The sequence below is a fragment of the Cibotium barometz genome, chromosome 49, assembly GCF_041138505.1.
Source record: "Cibotium barometz isolate CiBa-2024 chromosome 49, ASM4113850v1, whole genome shotgun sequence".
NCBI classification, from domain to species: Eukaryota; Viridiplantae; Streptophyta; class Polypodiopsida; order Cyatheales; family Cibotiaceae; genus Cibotium; species Cibotium barometz.
The window spans coordinates 34,604,066-34,612,424 of NC_141094.1; the positions used below are offsets into that span (position 1 = coordinate 34,604,066).

General features: G+C 34.8%; 1 non-coding gene across 1 annotated transcript; it reads left to right on the forward strand.

The window, feature by feature from the left end:
- Nucleotides 1-4,503: 4,503 nt before the first annotated feature.
- TRNAW-CCA (transfer RNA tryptophan (anticodon CCA)) lies at nt 4,504-4,575 on the forward strand. The gene has a single exon. It is a non-coding gene; the product is annotated as a tRNA-Trp (tRNA).
- The last annotated feature ends 3,784 nt before the right edge of the window (nt 4,576-8,359 follow it).

Genomic DNA, 8,359 nt, shown 5'->3' on the forward strand with positions numbered 1-8,359 from the left:
GGCCATTGTACGGGCACACAGGGGTGGTGAACCTTTGGTTCTTGTGCGGCCATTGTACGGGCACCCTGGTGAGTGTGTACGGTCCCTTTTTTTGGGGCGGGGTCTCTAAATTTGGGGTACCGACCTCGATTTACGTGTTGGACCGCCCGGGGGTAATTTTTGTTTTGTTTTGTCCGGGATGTTTCCCTGGTCGTTGGGGTGCAGACCGTTTGTCAATCGGACGCCAGGTCGTGCATTTATTAAGGTTTAAAGGTCGTCGCTTTTTAACTAAAAATAACTAAAATTTGCGTATAACTTGCTTGATCCAGTGTCTGTTTTGGATGCTGTAAAATCCTATATTAGGGTAGAATTGCGCGCAGATTCCAAATTTGGGCTTGAAATTTGAAGATTCTAAGTAGAAATGGTTCATTTAATAAAATCATTGATTTTTATACCATAAAAACTCATAAAGTCATCTATTACATGGACATTTCTTTATTAGTGAAGATGGGTATGTTATATCCTCCCCCCCTTAAAGAAATCGAGATGTCCTCATCTCGTCATGAATTGGGGATAATCCTTTAGGAGTGTAGCTTCATCTTCGCAAGTTGCATCCTCTTCAGGGTAATCTTTCTAATGTACTAGATGTTCTATAAGAGTTCTATTTCGGAGTTGCCTTTCCCTAGAATCTATGATCCTACTGGGCTGTAATTCAAGGACTCCTTGAGTAGGGATTACAACTTGTTGATCATCAAGAATATGATCGAGACTGGGTACATAAGGTTTTAACAAACTTACATGAAATACATTGTGGACTTTGATATGGGCTAGAGCTAGAGTTTATAGGCACTTTTACCTAGACACTTGATAACTATATAGGGACCACAATACCTAGGGCTAAGCTTCTTATATTTCCCAAGTGATAGAGAACTTCGTTTGGGTCACACTTATAGAAGAACTTTGTCTCCTTCCTTGAAGATCCTTTCAGACCTCTTGGTGTCAGCATAATGCTTTTGCCGATCTTGAGCAGCTTTAATATCCTTTTGGATTGCCTTGGTTTATTCCTCCATCTCTTCGAGCACTTTCCTGGATGCCTCAACTCTTATGGTCGGATCAGAGAAATTCAGAGGAGATAAGCATTCTTGCCCATAGAGTGCTTTGAATGGTGACATTCCTATGCTCTGATGATAAGATGTATTATAGGCAAATTCTATTAGAGGAAGGTATTCAATCCATCTTCTTGGTTCCCGTCCACAATATACTTTGAGAATATCTTCAATTACCTGATTGACTCTCTCATGTTGAAATTTGAGCAAAATGATGAGCTATGGTGGATCAAACACTAGAATCAACATCATTAACAAAGTGATTAGTAAATGATTAAGATGTAATTAGTGAATAATTAGCAAATAGATTAATGTAGGCATGGATACTCAAAAACCAGCAAATTCTCATTAGGGCTATGCCTCAATTTATAGAGTTTACATCAAGCATCAAATCCCATTGATTTCTCCATGATTCACTCCCAGAATATCTCCACCTTTTGCCTGATTCTCTCCACCTCTTCTCTTTTCCCTGATTATCTCCCAGAATAACTCCACAAACTTGGGTCAAGGTTATTTATATGTAAAGCAAAAGCCCAAAAGTGGAAAAGGTGCTAGCTCCAAGGGCTAAAAATATGAATGACGTAAATACTGCATGTGGGAGAAGGAGCCACAATGGAGATTTCCTTCAAAGGGTATAAAAACCTTGCTTTAGTAGAAAGTAGGAAAATGGAGCAGAGTGGCATCCTCTATGGTGCTTTACAGCGTAGAGATAAACCTTGCTTGTCCATGGCAGATAAGATTGGAGAGTTTACTGAAGAATCTTTCATCAAAGAGAGAAGGTCATGCATGGATTTTTAGACTTGTACGGCCCTACTTGCAGGGAACCCTCTATAACCTTTACCTAGTGTTCATATTAAAGCTTGGGTTCTGGTACTAACAAAAGAAGAGCAATGAATTTGATCCTTAGATCAAAGTGACATAGAAATACTTTGTAGTTTTGAAGACTTTTCACATGCTCCTTGCATTAAAAAGGGGGTGATTGAGGTACCTCAGCCATCCTATGTATTATCATCTTTCTGGTCTTCTCACCCTTTAAGAAGAGTCTAGGTTGGATGAGGTTTCATATGTATTAGTGCCAGAAACTAGAAGCATATGGAGGCACAAGAAAAAAATTCTAGAAGGGTTGGTGGCAAGAATAGTTAGTCCTTCCGATATGCAAAGCACTTTCAGAAAGTACTCAAGGATTGACTTAAAAGACAACCTGCCACAAAATATCACCACACCTCTAGAATTTGTTTGTTGTTTAGCATCTATGATCGAAAAACCACTTGAGCTAGCAAGCAGTGTTGGTGCATAATTGTAGGATGTCTATGGCTATAGTCTTGTTCATGGGAAGAAGTTTTATGGAATTCATACTCACTAACAGCCTTTTGTGAACACATGGTTATACTACCGTGAAGTATTTCCGTTCAAGTGTTTATGTTCACCACTTCTATGCTTTTCTTAATTTTCTATTCATTGATTGATGTGTTCAATAAATTGTTTAACTAATGTGGGTTATGTCTATGATAAATAGGAAACCATAAGATCAAATCACACGTATCCCACTGGCATGGCACACATGGGAATCCTTGATATAAAATAAGAAATATAATTATCAATAACTCAAGAGTCATTCTCATAACACCATCAAGTCTAAGGTAAATAAGGAAGGCATGCTAAGATAAGGGGCAAAGAAACAAGGTAGCCTAAGTAGAGGTTAACACAAGGTACCCCTAGAAGAGAAAGTAGAGGCTAGAGGATGATGAGATCAAATAGGTGATTATGGTGAGGTTGGTAAACTTTGCCACTATTTAATCATGTACACAAGGTGTATAAGCGATAGAGATCTCCTTCATACTCATATTTGTTAAAGCCTCCCTAAATTTGAGTGCCTTAATTAGAACCCTTAAATTTTTTCCAATTTTGAAATTGGGATAGCAAATATGTTGGGGGAATGTTCTCGAGATTATATTTTTTCTTGAATTGTCAATAATAGGGGACATATATGGATGATTGTTTACATTATGTATTATCAGGCCATTTACAAACTAAGGATATTCCATCAAACTAGCTAATGTGTGGGGAACTTTAAGATTTGACAAAACTCAATGTTCATGGAAAATTTATAATATCTAAAAAGTTACCTCGTCTAGTTAAAAAAGTGAATTTTATTTGTGCTAAAATAGAAATGTAGTGTAATAAATTTTGAAGGGTTTGATTATTGGTAGTTTCTACCTATTTACAAGTGAAGGGTTTGATTATAACTATTTCAAAGGGAAAATAGAGCTTCATTTGTCAAAACAAAGCTCCATTGAAAATAGTTAAAACAGAGCTCCATTGTAAATAGTGCATTCATAGATGGGCCCAGTAGCTTGTAAATTCATAGATGGCTACACTATAAATATATGGCTCCATTGTAAATAGATGGGTTCATTATAAATAGATGGGTACGTTGTAAATATATGCGTACATTGTAAATAGATAGGTACATTATAAATAGTTTGTACATTAATCGATGGGTTCATTTTGTAAATGGATTGTACATTCATAGATGGGTTCATTTTGTAAATGGATTGTACATTCATAGATGGGTCCATTGTAAACAGAGCTCCATTGTAAATATTTTTTGACCTTTTGCCAATTAATCTCCATGAAGTTTTGATGAGGTTAGATAAGGTCAAGAATGATAAAAGAAAACCTTCCCAAAACCTTTTGGAAATTCTCTACAACCCTCTAATTTTGTATTACTTTGTATTGTTGAAACTTGTAATTGCCTTGATCTAAGGAATCTTGACCAACCTTTTGTTTGAGTAGCAAGTGTTAACGATGGAGAACTAGTCGGGTGTGCCAATCACACAGTGCCACACAATGCACAACCTCACTTTTTTTTTGAGCACTAATATTGGGAGGGATTATCTTATTGGTTTGTTGTCGTTCCTGTCTATGGTTGGGCCCCTAATGGGTGTCGTTTGGTTTACCAAGTGCCAACCAGTGTTCGAAAAAAAGTATTCTCCCAAAAAGCGAAAAACTTTCAGGTAAAAAAATGTGAAATTATTTATAAAAGAAAATCTTGAAATATGAAGGTTTTTGTTCTATAGCTTGTCAAAATATGGAGCTATTTATACCTTCAAAATTTAAATTTGAAGGTATTTTTCAAAATATGCAAGTGCAAACTACACTAAACTGGGGCGTTTTTTTATTTAAAAAAAATTTACGAACAGTGGCACATGTCCACAATGTTTTTAATCTCTAGACTTTGAAGTTGAGGGTGGGGACGCCATAGGTTTGAAACGCCCAAAGACTTGAGACACAGGCTCTAGAGGATAAAGGCAACCTACGTCTAAAGCATAAATGCTACCGACCAGACATGCCACTGCTACTTCTAGCCATTCTGGAAACTTGAAAAGGTACGTAGGTGGGCTGTTTTATCAGCAAGGGATCCGTGGCGCAATGGTAGCGCGTCTGACTCCAGATCAGAAGGTTGCGTGTTCGATTCACGTCGGGTTCATTTTTCTCTCGGCGTTTTTAAAAAGCAAGCAATTCCTCTTCCTTTTTAAAATAAACCCTTTCTTGACACAAGCTTTTCCAATCCTTCTCCATGCGTAGATTTTATTATTCTTTCTTTTCAATTTTTTGTTAAAGTTGCCCTTAAAAACCTAGCAATTCCTTCTTGTCAATCTTTGTTATAATTAACCCTAAAAACCCTGTACCTGTACCTGTACCTCCTCTGAGATATAGTTTAGGATTTTAGTAATTCCTTCTCGTCTATCTTTTGAGTATTAGTTTAAGATTTTAGTAATTCCTTCTCGTCTATCTTTTCAGTATTACTTTAAGATTTTAGCAATTCCTTCTCGTCTATCTCTGTTAAAGTCAACCCTAAAAACGTTGTGCCTTTACCTTCTCTAAGTATTGTTGTGGTTTAAGATTTTACAATTCCTCGTCAAATTTTATTAGATCCTTCTGTTATAGATTAGAAACTCTATTAAAAAAATAGTAATGAATTCTTCCTCAACCCCTATTTCTAAGTACGACACCTTTGTTATGTTCAAGTAGATAGACATGTCTAGCAAATTAAAAGAAAAAAAATTACTTTGCTAACAACAGCGAGGTCTTAGTTGAAATAAAATGAGAAAACATAAGCACTAAACTAGTTAGTGGAGACAATACTAGAAGGTACATAGGAACTAGGTTTTGAGGTGTAATTTTAATAAAATTTGACAAGGAATTGTAAAATCTTAAACCACAACAATACTCAGAGAAGGTAAACGTACACCGTTTTTAGGGTTGACTTTAACAGAGATAAACGAGAAGGAATTACTAAAATCTTAAACTAATACTCAGAGGAGGTAAATGTACAAGGTTTTTAGGGTTAATTTTAACAAAGATTGACAAGAAGGAATTGCTAGGTTTTCAAGGGCAACTTTAACAAAAATTGAAAAGAAAGAATAATAAAATCTATTAGATTGAAAAAGCTCGTTTCACGAAAGGGTTTATTTAACAAGGAAGGAATTGCTTTGTTTTTAGGGGTAGCTTTAACAAAAATTGACAAGAAAGAATAGTATAAGGTAATCCATAATGTATTAAGCTGTTCAAAAAATGAACTCGATGTGAATCGAACACGCAACCTTCTGATCTGGAGTCAGACATGTTACCATTGATTTAGATCCTTCTGTTATTATAGATTAGAAACTCTATTAAAAAAATAGTATGAATTTATTACTATTTTTTTAATAGAGTTTCTAATCTAGAACAGAAGGATCTAAATCAATGCATATGATGTCTATGAATTTTGAAAATTTATTGGTTGTAATATAAATAAATAATTAATTAATTTAAAAGCAACTAAAAAGTAATATTGTCTTGAACAAATTTGACCTTTGCTAAGGTCAAATTTGACCTTTGCTAAGGTCTCTGCTTCTTTCTCCTCTGCTTCTTCTCCACTTGAGTTTTCACCTATATAACAAGTGCCTTTTTGTGCTTTGTTTCTGAAGAAGCATTCCTTCTCTTTGTTTCTAAAGAAACAAGAAGTTGCAAGACTTCTTAGAAAAATCCATTTTCTCATATGAACCTTTGAAGGGAGCTTTTGAACCAAAATTCTTGAAGCCTCCTTTGTTGAAGAAAGCCCCTTCTGTGCTGCCTTGTCTTTGGTTAACTTTATTGAACTCTTATAGCAAAGATGCTTCCACATCCATGAGTGTGGGTGTTGGCAAGTTAGTAAGACTAGTAATAATGTTACTATACTCTTCTTGAGGGAGAGCCTTTAAAAGAACTATTATGATGACATCTTCCTTAATGTTTTTCTTGATACTTGCAAGTTGAGTTAAGATCTTCTTCATATAGTTAAGATGAGGTGGAAGAGACTCATTTGAATTCATCTTAAGTTCAAGCATGATGAATAAAGATGAAGATTGATTAGGGTTAAGTACATATGATTAATCATCAAGAGCTCAACATAATGACAATGTATAGAGTGGAGAAAGACTTAGATGACAGCCTATTTATAGGCTTGGTATAAAAGTGACTAAAAAACTAGAGAAAGAAATGCCAACAAAGAAAGAATCCAAATTTTCTTATTTGAACATAACAAGATAAACTTGTTTGAACTCTAAAGAAAGAGATTTCAACAAGTGAAAATGCTGATGAGATTACCCTCTCAAAACATGCAGTCTATAGATAAAAGAAGTTTATCTAGAGAATGCCCACACTATAACTTCTAGTGAATTTAGAAAATAAGATTGTCTTTGAATGTTGAGGTCAACATGCTAAGTGATGTAAGCAAAGCAACAATCTTGAGCCCAAATTATCCCATAAGATAATATATGTGAGGGATCACTAGCGTCCCATACCACCATGAAACCACCCATATATACCTTAATAATTTGAAACTCCCTAGTATGCCGTCTAGGAAAATATGAATAAAATCCTTTATAAAAGGAATAAGATGGCCTTATCCACACTTTCACATACTAAAACCTGTCTCTATATACCTGAGACTACATCATTGAATAACTCTTTCTGAGTACATCATTAGAAAATAAATTGAATTATTGACGCCTTTCTAATGATAACTACCCAATAAACAATAAAGTTAGGGTAGAAAAATAACTCACCTAGATACATAAGCAACAAGGTATCCAAGTTGGAATATGTACAAAAGTACAAGCAATATACTCCAAAATTAAGTGCAAAAAGGAAGGTAAATGCTACCTTCAAAGCAATGATATTATCGAAAAGACCAAAAGATCCTTATAAAACCATGGATAAAAGCATAGAAACTTCTCTATATTAAGAGACTAAGGTTATGTAAAAGGGAAGGAGAAGGGTGTGTGTGTGAAGGGACTTAAGGTCCACTAGCTCATCTATTTAAAGGTGAAGCTAGGAGGCATTTTGTATAAAGCAAGAAGCCTAGTTGTATTTTGAGCAACTTAATAAGCAAGATATTTTCTTGTATTTTGTGAGTCTATCTCCTCCACACAATGATCTAGCATGAGCACCACGAAATTCTAACACTCTAATCCATGAAAACCATAGTTGATCATAAAAATCAATGCATACCATCTAATGGACATTAATCATGCAAAAAGAAGCATTAAAATTGGTGGGACCAACTCATCAATCCGGAGTATATGAACGTGTTATTGTTCAAGCAAAAACTCCAAAGTAAGCAAGTGAAACACATATGTGTAGCACTCAATAAAAAACCGCTAGACATAAGTAATCTAGGCAGAACCTGATGATGAGTCCATATAAAACTTGGAAAACATCCAATAAAATCCACCAAAACAAACTGATCAACTGACCCATGATAGAATTCATCTTAGGCTTAAGAAATTAAGCACAAACCACACTTAAATAAGTGCAAAATAAATTATCATGGAAAAGTGTCAAAGGTGAAACACACTTTGAACGGAGATTCTAGCCATCATTGAAGAAATTAAGGAACATGTCCAAAAAGAATGGCTAAAAAATCATGAAAATATCGTTTAGAATTAATCCAAATAGAAATATCCATTAATACGAGGTATAATCATATTAATAACATGCGAATAACCTGCATCTATCTAATGTCAGCACATAAAAACGTACAACATTAAATAACCCTCGAAAATATTAAATTCTCGAGAAAAAGAATTATCATGATTTTCTTTTCCTAATTTTTTCTAATTTTATAGGGCCTAGAAATACGATAATTTTGAATTCCACCAAACCTATCTTATGGCATTCCAAACCTACATTTTTCCAAGAAAATTTCCAGCAAATAAATTTGCTAAAATACCATTGATATTTTAAAA